The 12855-nt window shown below is 47.9% G+C and overlaps 1 protein-coding gene and 1 long non-coding RNA gene across 2 annotated transcripts in view; one reads left to right on the top strand and one right to left on the bottom strand.

The window, feature by feature from the left end:
* The window catches only part of PRDM16 (PR/SET domain 16), a 453301-nt gene that overhangs the window by 11329 nt on the left and 429117 nt on the right, over positions 1 to 12855 (top strand). The gene's annotated exons all lie outside the window — the stretch shown is intronic.
* Positions 2876 to 12849, bottom strand: LOC101937278 (uncharacterized). Its single transcript, XR_255692.4, has 3 exons — positions 12711 to 12849; positions 8680 to 8745; positions 2876 to 5307 (listed from the first exon to the last, which is right to left on the bottom strand). It is a non-coding gene; the product is annotated as an uncharacterized LOC101937278 (long non-coding RNA).

Genomic DNA, 12855 nt, shown 5'->3' with positions numbered 1-12855 from the left:
CAGGAGTCAAAGGGGTGCAGATTTAGGGTGATGCGATGGGACCGAACCACCACCAATTCTTAGGGGTGCATAAACCGGCTCCCTTTTCCAATGAATCCTTCTCTATTCCAGGGGCTCGGGTCCCCACCACCTAAAACAGCTGTAGGACATATACTCTAGGGCTCCAGCATGTCTGTGTTCTTCTCTGCTAAGCAATGCCTCCTGTCTACACGGCTGTTTATACCAAGCTACCCGGGCATGCAGTGTCTGCCTTACCTGTAGTCCTACCCCTAGCCAAGCCAAACCCTCTGGCATGTAAAGCTGCTACCTAACTTCTTAAATGCACAGAGGACATTGCTCACCCCAGCCCTTTCTCATCATCTTTGTGGCTAATTGTCTGATGGGGAGGAGGAAGTTTACTGAACTTGGCTAGGGCACAAAAAGGGTTAAAAGGCTCCCGTCCCTGCCTGGGTTTCCCTGAGCAGGGCAGGTCTCGCCGAGGTGTCCCCCTAGCAGAGCAGAATTGATTGCATCTTCTTAAGGTCACATCCAGAGTGGTTTTGCTCCAGGGCTTTCCTGGTTTCTGTACTTTTGTAGCTGGCTTGGCAGAGCAGGGCTCTTATTGTTTCCTTCCTATTGGATTAGCTCGTTGTGGGCCAGTAAAGCGCGTCTCCGGGCCTGGTTTTAACAGCGGGAGAGTGTTGGTTGGGACGGGGGGGGACAGAGCGGGCTGGGTGCAGGAGCAATTGACCCGCCGGCGGGGAGGCGACTAGCCCGGATCCGTCTCCCAAGGGGGCTGTGTAGTCAGTACAGGGGGGACGCGGAGCGGGATTGTAGTTTTGGTTTAAATCTAGTCGTGTCTGTTAGTAACTTTGTGACCAGGAAGAAAGCGCTGAGGAGCGGCAAGAATCAACCCCCGCTTACACAGTTGGAGGGAGGTTTCCAGGCAGAACACCTGACCCACTCGGCACGCCGCCACCCCTGCGTCTTCACGGCGAAAGGAGCCAGGGGCGTGCGTTAACTCGAGTTAGCTAGCTCGACGTCTAAACGCACCTTGCTCGCCGTGGGGGGTGGGAGGGTCCAGCCCAAGCTCTGAGGAAAGCGGCGGGGGGAGGGGGAGTCGTGCTTTGGGCTCAGACCAGGAGGGCAGGGGGAGCTGGGTTCAGGGCAGACGGGCGCTGCCCCCTCGGCGCGCTCTAGCCTCTGTTCTCGCAGAATTCTGCTGCCATCTTCCGTGTCAACGCAGCCGAGACGCGCTAGAGCCAGAACCGAGGCGCGCCGGGCTTCGTGCCACGCCTGCCTTTGCCCTGGTGGGGGGAGAGGGGGGAAGGGTAGCAGGCAGCAGCCCCCCCCCCCCCATGTCAGGTTCCTGCGCCCTTCGGTTCTTGGACTCCTTTCCCCGGGGAGGAGGGGGGGGTAGCGACCAAGACCAGGACAGAAATCGTCAAGAAAAACTGGCTGGAGAGGAACCCCCCCCCCACCCAACATAAGGGGGGCAAGGGGCAGCGGACACAGGGTGGCGGGGGTCAAGAATCATGAGTCTCCTGATTTGAACGTTATTGACAACGGTCTTTGTAAAAGCTAGTCAGTCACCGGGGTCATCTACAGCCCTTCCCTCCTCCAGACCCGGAGCCGTGGAAATGACCACGAGCCTTGGAGGAAAACTCCCGTGGGTTGGAGTCGAAAATAACCTTCCCATGGGGTTTTTCGGAGCCAGCCCAGAAACACGAGCGGAGAAGTCTATCTATGCGCTGGCTTGTGTAGACAGAATCCCAGGCGTGATGAATAGCGGGTCGTGGTTAGGCTTCGTCTCTACTATGACCTTTTGCAGAGCGTTTTCCCGTAGGGCCAGGCGGAGCTAGACGCCGCCATGTCAATGCAGGAACCCTTGCCTAGAGGTTTGGGTTCAGCGAAGCAGGAGAAGGGAGCCAGCCCCGGTCAGAGCTCAGTAGCTGGGTACCCCGTCTTTGCCCGTGGGCCATGGTGTTGTGGGCACACAGGGCTATCTGGATGGGGCCAAGCTCTGGTGGCATAGCCTCTCCAGGCATGTGATCGGGGTTCCTGGGAGGTGTTTTCCAAGCCAAAGACCCCGTTTGTCGCATATGCTTAGCCCGCGGTCCGCATTTCTCTCCCTGTCGCGCCTGGGTATATCAGACACCCCCACCGGTGAATGAAAGATCACTGCAAAATCACCTCGCACTCCATACGTTTCCCCCTCCCGCCTACTCCATTGAATTATGCCCTTCACTACCTTCAATTTGAAAGGGAGTTATATATATATAAAAAAGCTGCTTTGTGTCCTAAATGAATAAAATATGTTCATGTCCCATCAGCTCCCTGTTTGCTCCCATTATGCACCTTTCTAAGAAAAGGAGTTAATCATAAATGGGTTGCCACGGGCATTTTGCACTTATCGCCTTCCCAAGAGGCAGCCAAAAAGTGGTTCAACTTCCCCAGTTTGCTTGGCTTGGATCTTCCTTTTAGGAACGCCCCCCCCCACCCCAAAAAAAGAGGAGAGGCCCCTTTGCCTTTTAAACAAATGTAGAGTGCACAGAAAGGATTGCGGGTGTGTGCATTTTTTTCTACGGAGATGCGGTTAGAATCTCCCTGGGCATATAAATAATCAATATCCAACCTCTCTTTGCCTGCAGATGATCAGTACGTAATTGGCACCCAAACGTTTTTCAGGTGGGACTTGGAAGAAGTCAGGTTCTTTCGACAGTCCTAAGCTATCGTCTTGAGTTGAAATAATGAAAATCAAAGAAAGGAGCATTGGGGAAAGTCCTGGGTCTTTTTTCCCCCTTGTTTGCTTGTTTTTTTTTAAGTTGATAATTATGCCTTCGGAAAGGCTGTGCTTGGAAAGCTCTTGCAGAAAAGTAATTCTAAGAGTCTAAACTGTGCAAAAAGAAATCGGTGATGTTTTATTTTAATCTTTTTTTTTCCAGGCGTGCGAGTTTGTGCTTTAAAAATCAGTTTTCAGGAAAAGGCAAGAACAATGCAGCCTTTTAAAAAATCTGCAGACTTCTGAGAATATGCTTCTCTTCTTCTACCCCCCCCCCCCCCCCTTGATTGAATACACCGGATTTCTCTTCCTAGCAAAGGGGAAGGTTTTGTTCGTTTGGACAGTCTGTGAATACTGTTCTGAAACTTCTTTCAAGTGAGAACTGAAGAGGGAAATGTTAAGTTCTAAGAGGAGACAATACGTTAGCATCTTTGAACTGAGTCCCTTGCATGCAAATAAGGCTGTGGGCAATTTTGGGCAACTTTAATTGGAAGGTGGAAACGTGAAGTTAAGGATACGTAACAAAGTGAATCTAGAGTCGCCGCTCCCACGTTCTGCAATATGGATTCGTGCTGGGGGGGGGGGTGTTCTCGGTCTCCCCTTTCCCCATTCAACCACGCAAATCAGAACGTTTGGAGCAATGCGGATCTTGTCTTCATCCCCTGTAGCCCACTTCTCCGATTCCAGGGATAAAGTGCGAACCCCCCTGATCGTCAGAGACCGGACCCGTCCACCTGTAAATGCTCAGCCCTGGACCCTCTATAGGGAGTCGAATGACACAGGCAGTTACATGTGCTGGCCTTACCCTTCCTGGGCGAGACGGGCCACTCCTGCCTGCCACATGCCAGCGCTGTAGAAAGACAGGGGGGAACAGCAGCATCTGTCACCTTTTCAGAGCCAGTGTCGGTTTCTTTAGGTAGGAAACCAAAAGGCAGAACCTCTTGCGCCCTCCCGCATCTGAGCTGGAATCACCCCGCCAGCGGCTTTCCTGGGGGGAGGGTTGCTGGTTTGGGGGGGCTGTTCTTTGCTACACCCTGTGCTAGGCTGGGACGTGGAGCTCTGCTTCCTTTAGCCCGCCCTGCTGTCCCTGGAGCTGAAACGGACTTTGATCCGTTTCTTGCTTCCCACTCCACCGCTTCCCCTCGGAGGGTCTCCCCAATAATGCCACTGTTCTGGGGGCTGCTCTGTGCCCTACAGGCTAATACAACCGCGCTCTGGGAGCCAGGCTCCGTTCCCTGCTCCAGAAGGCAACTGCTCTTCCCGGAGCGAAGGCAGCCGCGGTTTATGTAACAATATAATTCGGATTGATTCTTGCAATGGGCGCATGGGCTGATTTTGAGTGACTTCGGGGCGGGGGGGGGGCTATTTTATTTTTTGCAGATCCTGGCGCAAATCTGAAACTTGCAAGTTAGTTTAAATGTGGAACAGGTTTCCCGGAGCGCGGGGGTCGGGGTAATCATCGATGCAATTTTTGCAAAGTGAGATTCCAACCTGAACATTATCCCTTTGCCTTTCACTTTCCCCAGTGATTGGGCCAGCCCTGGGGTTATCTGTATCTTCAAATGAATAGAAGGGGGGGTGTCCCCAGAAATATGGGCTCTCTCCTAGTCAGATCTACATTCCTCAGCCCAGTAACTGGAAAACAACCCCCCTCCCCCAGCTCAGGGGGAGTCTGTGCGCCTGCATAGCCTTTCCCTTAATGTGCACTTTATTTTATTTAACTTTCTTGTGTTTCTTTTCTTGCCTCAAGACAAGCTGTTCTAGTCAACTGCCTCTCCCGGCTTCCAGGGCACTCGCGTGGCGACTCCGCGTCAAAGTTCTGAAATAAATCCATCCGGTTAAAGTGTCTGTCATTTTCACCTACCGATCTTCCCCCCTCCCCCCGTTAATGTCTTTCTCCCCCTCTGGGGGATTGTGTCGGGCTGGGCCCAGCCAGCCCGGGATGACTTTTCATAGCTCTTGGCTGTGTGCAGACCCTTATTGGAATGAGTGGTCAGACTGCTCATTTCCCACAGCCATAAAAGGTCCTGAACTCAATTAATGGCTAATAATTATACAGCTAACTCCGCTGCAGCCATCATTAGCACGGGGGCGAAGGCATGTACACGGAGGGGACTCACTCCATATGCAGCAATGTTAATTGCGGTAGCCGAGTCTCAATATAGGGCGAAAGAAGGTTGCCCTGTTCTGTCTTCGTCCATTGGCCCCGTTTTATTTATACCGAGAAAAAAGGAAGGGGACAGTTTTTACACACGATCCGTGGCGCGGACTCCTCATTACGTCCTCCTGGCTCTCCGACTTTGAAGCCAACATTTTTTGATTAGGAATCGTTGTTAATCAGAATGAATTAGGAACAATAGAGCGAACCCCACCTTCGCCCCCGCCCCTCTCCCCACACACCCTCCAGGTTCGGGGCTTTGCCTTCTCGGGGGAATTCGCTCCCTTGTTCTCCACAGGCAAACAATGCGTGAAACTCAACACAATGCCGGCGATTTCTTCTCTTTTCCACGTGTCTTCAGAGAAACTGGCTCTGGTGCTGCTTTGATCTGTGTGGAGAAAAATGAGGGGAGGAGGGGTTTGACTTTTCAGGGGTAAAGATCTAAACGGATCTTCCTTTAATAATTGTTACGAACATAACACTATCTGGGAAGGCATCAGATCTTTTGCAGGATAGTAAATTAAATCTGCACGCAGTTCAGTTTAAACCTCCCGTTCTCTCTCCCTCCCCCCCCCCCCACTTAATTAAAGAAACTCCCCTCTTGAGTTACAACCCCCCTGGTGCCCGGTTTGCTGGCTATTAAAAAATGGATCTACATTTTTGTTTCAGGCGAATGGAGGAGGGATAAGGTGTCGAGCTCCCTTCGAGAATTAATTTTTGTACGGATGTAGATTTTCTGGGTCCCTCTCGGTCCTGTAACCCCTGCAAATCAACACACTTCGCTGAACGCTACAGCATCCGCCTTTGAAATAGGTGGAGAGTTGAGCTAATTTTAAGCAAACAGGGACGTTGAATAGAGCGTTTGGGTATTTTAGAAATTATGTATCTCGGTAGGAAAAAATGTTTCTCCCCCCAAAATGGTTTTCGTTTGCGGCAGAGCGGCTAAATTATTATAATGCACAGGCCTGTCAGAAAAGAATTCCAAATCTCCTAGCAGGGCTGTGTAACAGTCTGTCCTGTTACATCAGGACACTTCGCCCTTTCCATTATAAAACGGTTTAATGGTTTATTACCTGTCAGTTGCTTCTTGGTGTAATTTAGCAAGTCTTCTCCTCACAACAAAACATGTAAATCAAATGTAACAAATAATTTAGCATTTATTTTAAATTTTTCATGCAAGACGGTCGGGGTTAATTAAATTTGGGCTGGCATCATGCAAAAACTAATTAAACTGCCAGGATGGCATTTTAAGACACTGGTGCATCATCCTCAATTAATGGCTAATAATTATACAGCTAATAATTATCCAAAATGTTATTTTAAACCCTCGGATATTTGAGGTTTGAATGATCCCTTTCGCAGCCCCTTGTTTTAACGTGTGCGCTGGTACTCTACTTCGGATCAGCTAACTGTAGATTTACACAATGGACGGCAACGAATTTGAAGGAATTCTTAAATTGATCATGTATTTTTTAAAAAAGAAGCTTAATTTTTCAGGGCCCCAACGGGACCAGTATTTTTATTCCTGGAAATTAGTAAACTGCATTGAAATTAGTTTTTGGATCAAAATATATTTTAACATTAAAAAAACTAGCCAGAAAACTGTGCTTTAGGAAGACACGTGCAGTAAGATATATATTTAGATTATATTAGCCTGATAGAATCGGTATTTTTCGTCCTATTTTATTTCCAATTTTCTTAGTAAAAATGCCTTAAGAATTCTTGTTGGTTTGGGGGTTTTTTTCTGTGCAGAAGACCAGCAGAATTCCCTCTCCCTCTCCTTCAATAAGGAATGATGTTTCTTAAGCAGCTGTTTAGGGGCGTTTGGGTAAATAATGTTTTTCCAAAGGCGTATGCAAATGCACAGATCTTTACCTAGGGAAGGCGCTATTACAGTTTATTGGGTAAATAACGTGCCTTTAAAAAAAGTAGCACAAGTGTTGACCTGATTCTAAAGACCATTTCATCGGAACAGCGCCTTTGGAAGGCATTTCAGCTTCTCTCCACTTTCACCCGACATCGCCCCTTGCACACACTCGTTTTATTAACCCCACCCTTACAAATATAAAGAGAATGCTACAGGCTCAGGGCAAAGAATGGCCAACGTCGGGTTTCCCAGCAGAATCCTCTGGTAAAGGGGAATAACTCCGCGTTCAGAAGTGTAAATCTGGCTTTGCTCAGGGCGGGTGCTGCGGCCCCATTTCAGTGTGGGGACCAGGAGCTTTTGCAAATCGGTTTGTGACCAGTAGTGAATCCTTTGAATTAATCACACACACACACACACAGATCTTTTCCAGGGCAGCAGTAAACATCTGTTATTTAAACAAACACAAACTTTCCCATTGACAGGCTCGACGCAGCGAAGTGAAAGAAACTAACACAGGCAGCGACAACCAGGAGCTTTGCACGGCAGCTCCTCCTTCATTGACCGGCCCAGTGCTGAGTTCGGGGTTCTGGCTCCCCCCCCCCCCTGGCCAATTGCTGCTGACCTCCCAGCCACCCTCCCTGGCTGCAAATGTTTCCAGTCTACCCTTAACTGCCCCCTTGTGCCTGCAGCGAAACGGGGCTTTGAAGCCGGGATGAAAGATGCTGAAATTTCTGGGCATAATCGGGGATGAAAGGGAATTTGCGTGGGTTACAATGTGGGGGTTGTGTGTGTTGTTTCCTTCGTTTATTGATGGCAGATTAAAAAGGAAAAACCCTCTAGGTAAGCGTGTGACATTCTTACCGGCTAATCTGCGCCTCGCTCACACTAGAGCAGAGCGGCCCCTTCTTGTGCCCAGGGGAGTTTGCGTATTTTTTAAAAATAATTCTCTGTATAATCTCCCTCCAACGCTGGGCAGGAACAATCGGCATTTGTGCTAAAATCCTCGGGAAGAGAAAGCAGGTGCCCCAGCTCCTGCTCGAGCCACAACATCTCAGCCATTTTAATCTGCTTTACTACTTAAAAAGCACTTGTGCACACCGGCTTGCCAAGTGTAAACCCATGTTTTCCAAGCAGTGGAAAACAACCTGAAAGCCGCCTCTCGGGTGCTTCTGTGGACATGGCCGCTCCCAGACAGGGCTACCCTGCCTGTTTCGTGGCTGATGGTGAAGATGACCACCTGGGGCTAACTGTTGTTTTAAACGTGGATCCTGGCACGCAAAGTTTCGCCTGGTGCGTACAGTACTTTCAAAGCCAAGTTCACAACGTCTAGAAAGCCCAGGACTTTGCAATGAAAATGCCAGCCAGGCGACCTCTTAAATTAGAACCACTCCAGTATCCACCTTAGAGCCCCGTTAAAATATAACCCGCGCGCCGGTGTGTGTGTGGGGGGGGGGGGGGGAGGGGGGTGCCCTGGCTGGATGAGAAACCAGAGATGAAGGTGGAAATAGGGGCAGAGGCAGATCCTATAGCCTCTTAAAATGGCGATCTCCCCAGGACTGGTTTGTGCGTGTGCCCGGCTGGCGGACCCACCCTCTCCAGCCCCAGATTGTGTGCCTGGGCTAACTGCAATTCCCCTGTCATGACCCCAATGCAGAAGGGGCTCTGTACTCTTCTCTCCTGGCCAGTGGTTTTTGTTTTAAAATGTAAAAGCCTGAGCATTTGCATGGGGCAGGAAAACGATTAAGATCCTGCCTCCAAGTGACCTCCTCCGGGGGGTATAGCCTGAAACCAGCTGCAGGAATGCACCCAGCATGCGTTTGGGGATCCTGGCGAGCTACCGTTAAATCCCCCAGAGGTAGGCAGGTATTCCCTGGGCCTTGCTCAGCCACTCACCCGTATTGTCTGCGTCCTCTGAAATCATTGTACAGGGCTACAGAGCGAGCTGGGGGAGCGGTGGCGCTGTGGGGATAGAACACAAGGTTATGTGGCTCCACTCGCCAGGCCAGGCGTTCCCAAGTGACCCTTCCCCAGCCCAAGCAAGTAGAGCAGCAAGGAATCCCTCCACTTATCCATGCAAGCGATACGTATTCAAACAGGTGCAAAAGAGGATCATACGGATTTCTTTGTAAAATCAAATACCCGGCGAGCAGGTCGCACGTCTGCTCCGGCCAGGGACGTCGGGCTTTTGACAACAAGCCGCAGAATGGGTATCTGAGGATGGCCAGAGGTTTCATCTTGGGTGTTTGGGATTTGCTGAGCACCAACATTTGGTCTTCAGTCCCGTTTCTTCCCCCTGGGAGGTCAAGTCGGAAATATAGCAAAACAGCCTTTGCGCTGTGCGGGAGTATAAACCAGGGACGTGGGGCTGGGGGAAAGGCATGTAAAACCAGGGTGTTAGCCGGCTGTCTTCTCTGCGCATCGAATCGAACCATATTCGTTAGAACCTAGCAGGAGGGCAATGTAAACGGAGATCACTCCTCGATTTGTTTGGATTTTTTTTAAAGAACAAGACAATCAAAAAATGTTTTTGATCTAAAACCAATTTTGTAAAAGGGGACCCTGGGAAAACAGCGGGGATTCTTGTTCAATTATAGATACTCCACTCTGTCCGAATCAGGAAAGCACACTTTCAATAATTTTGTGTGTGTGTGTGTGTGTGTGTGTGTGTGAGAGAGAGAGAGAGAGAGAGAGAGAGAGAGAAATAAATACAGTTTGAGATTGGTTCTTGGCTTTTTAGTTCCACCTCCCCACCCCCGAATAATCTAGGGTAAATCCGATGTCAGTTTTGTACCTGTTTTTTGCAAGGGGGATGGTGAGGAGAGGGAGGGAAATCTGCCCTCCCCCCCATGGTATATTTCCTTCTTTGTAAATTATTGTAGGAAAGATGGTAGGGGGAGGAGGAAGGGATGGGGGACCGAAGAGAAATCCGTTCGATCTTTGTTGCAACATTTAAACTGTGCACATATTTACTACATCAGCGTTGTTAATACAAGACGTGAAAATCATTTCAAAGTAAAACTAAGGGCTGCTCCCAATCTCTTTGCCTTGCCTTAGTTGGGAGCTCGTTTGCTTTGTTTTGCATTTCATTTCCTCTGTTTAATTTGTAATGAAAAAATAAAATTGGTCTATTTTTTTTAGAGGAATAGAGAGTCCATCTTGTCCCCGACACTGTCTAGGAATCTGTAAGGAGAAAGTCCTGCTAACACAAGTCGGACGCCGCAGTTAGTGGAACGCCGTTGCTGCATTATTTCTGGAAGGAAATATAGACATATATGTCATCGGGATGCTGGATATTTGGCAATCGAAAGGCAGGCTTATGATTAAGAAGAGTTGCATCAGAGAGATGTCTCTGCACAGCCAGGGAACATTACTTTCAATTATACCTTTGTGTAATCCGTATTAATAGCCGTTTTTACACGTTCGCCTGCTGTACAGGGGGAAAGGGACAGCTGTGCCGGGGTGGTTGGGGGTATATAAAAATCCCCGAGATTCCGCTGTGCTCTCTTCACAGGTGAAGGTGATTTGACCTTCTGGTATAGTGCAAGCTCTTCATACGCACCTGAGTGCACCTTCACTCAGCCAAACAGCTGGATTCTAGCACTAGAGTTAAACAGATCATCTAGCAGAAGCACTGTCTGCAGTTCATTGCTTCCTAGATATAAGGCGATGGAGTTCTAATATGTATATGTCTTGTGCGAGAAATGCTCTTCTTGCTAATAGTTAATGCAAGATCCACCCTTGTAGATTCGGACTCCAGCAAAGAATTATTTGCATGCAGAATTCTTTTTTTAAAAAGGCAAAGCCGTGTGCAATTAGCAATAGCATGCTTTTAGACCCTTAACTTCAAACCAATCTGCTGTTTGGACTTGAACCCTGACTCCTGTTACTATAGTCTTCCAGCCCCGTTGTCATTTGTTAAATCGAGTTTTTTAAATGCCATTTGGAAAAAAAAATCAAGATTTTGTTTTCATGTCTGTTCTGCAAAAACAGTGAATGGACAATAATGTCGAAAAGAAAAGAACATTTAGTTTAACCCAAACCTGGGTCTTTCATTACCAGCTCATTTTAGGGGTGTGGAAGATACCTACGGTCTTTGTAGGAAATATTTCAACTGATTTTAAACGTCAGCTCTGCTGTTTCCACATTTAAGCTACAAACAATTTGAGTTTCCAACCTGCGGGTCCGCACAATGAAGTGAAACGACTCTCTGAATATTACTACATTTTCAAGAAAGAAATCTGCAATCCGCATTTCAGCGCTTTTCGCGACACGTGGTTGGAAGTTTCACTATCTGTATATTAAAAAAATTGGGCTTCTTCCCCTCCCCACCTATTACTAAATAAGTAGCATCTAAAAGGGCCCTGCTTCCATCTGCAATTAAAGAGGGCAATGAGGAAGGGAAACCCAGTAATTAGCAAGGATAATTCCACCACCCCCTCCCACCTGCAGTGCAAAAGTTCAGCTGGCAGGAGAGAGCCCAGCCACCCATCTAACTTTCCCTTTGTTTTTGGAATGCCCTAGAGTGAGACGCCTCTGCTCGCCGAGTCCCCAATATGTTTCTGCACCTTCACTGCAAACCGGAGTACTTTCCCCAGCCCGCTTCTGTTCCTGAATGTTTATGAAGTCGCTCTCCCTCCATATTAATCTCATTAAATCCTACCTTTCAACCTTCCTCCGTGACCATCTGACCTGGCCACTTGAATTAAAATAGTGCTTTCTCCGCAGTCAAAGACAGCACATCAATCACCCAGCTATTTACATTTCACTCCTGTCTTCAAAGAGGGTCTGTCTGATCTGTCTGTGCCTCCACTTCCGGGGATCACGGACAACTCCAATGTCTAGGCAGGGATCACTTAGGAGTAGCAGTATTTTTAATATTCCCAAGGAGGCGATCACTATTCTATCTGGCGTCCAGAAAATGGCTCTGCCTTGGTACCTAAAATGCAAACGCATGAGACTCATCTTTGCTCTCTCCAAACCAGGGTCTTTTCTACTCCTCAGAGCCCCTTCAGTGGGTAGGGGATGGGTAAGGCAGAGCATCTCCCCCATCCAGGAAGGGACAGCCTCAGAACTGGATGGCCCAGTCCAGACAGGAGGTCGAGCTAGATTTGTTTGAGAGGGGAGGCGGGGGAGAAACGTATAGAATCCTTCTGAAATCCAAACTCAGGTACCTGCCAGAGCTTTGAATCAAAGGCACAAATATAGACTGGACCATATGTTTCTCTTTAACCCAGCATCCTAATTCTCAGTTTCTTTTAAAAACCCCGGCGAGCTATTTTTTTAACCTTTTAACATATTATTTTGTCTTAATTAATTGTCGAAAAAAGAAGTGCAGAAACACACACGCCACGCCAAATCGTACAGATTAAGTGTGACTGCATCTTGTGCTACATGCAGCCGCTCTTGGCTAATAACCCAAACAGAATTCCGACTCCCCTACTAGCACGATCAAGGTTACAAATATATTTAGCAATATTGTCCATATGCAAATGTGCACGGCGTAATAAAGAAAGGACTCTGATAGCAAAAGTGCCACACACACACACCCCAAGCCTGAAAAAGTGTAAAACCGGTGTTTTAATTTTTAATTAAAATGTTCACACACAAAAATGTCAGCAGACATTCTCGTTACGGCATTCAAAAAAAGGAATATCCTTGTGAAAACCATTACATGATAGCATGTGGCAAATCCCAGATAATTATTTTAAATAGCCACGCAAACCTCCGAATCAAAGTAAAAAAAAACCCCAAAAACCTGGCTGTCAAAGGAAAAGTTACAGTAAATTAAAAAGTTAATTAAAAAAAACCCCAAACAAGCCTGTTTAAAATATTCGCAATTACAGAATGACACCCTCTAACAATCTCCGTGCTACAACATTGCTATTAAATAATAATAATAATAATAATTAATAATAAATAATCACCTCTTTATAGGATGGTACCTTGATCCTTAAATATTGTCCAGTGTGTAAGGTCAGTGTACAAAGGGTTAGGCTTAGAGTGGGTTGATTTTTCTTAAAGGGGCAGATCAGGGAAAGGCTATGATGGTGCTGGGGGGGGGGGGGGGGA

This window comes from Chrysemys picta, chromosome 21 (genome assembly GCF_011386835.1).
Source record: "Chrysemys picta bellii isolate R12L10 chromosome 21, ASM1138683v2, whole genome shotgun sequence".
In the NCBI taxonomy this organism is placed as follows: domain Eukaryota; kingdom Metazoa; phylum Chordata; order Testudines; family Emydidae; genus Chrysemys; species Chrysemys picta.
The sequence above is the reverse complement of the archived record's forward strand: the minus strand, read 5'-3'. Positions and strand labels throughout refer to the sequence as shown.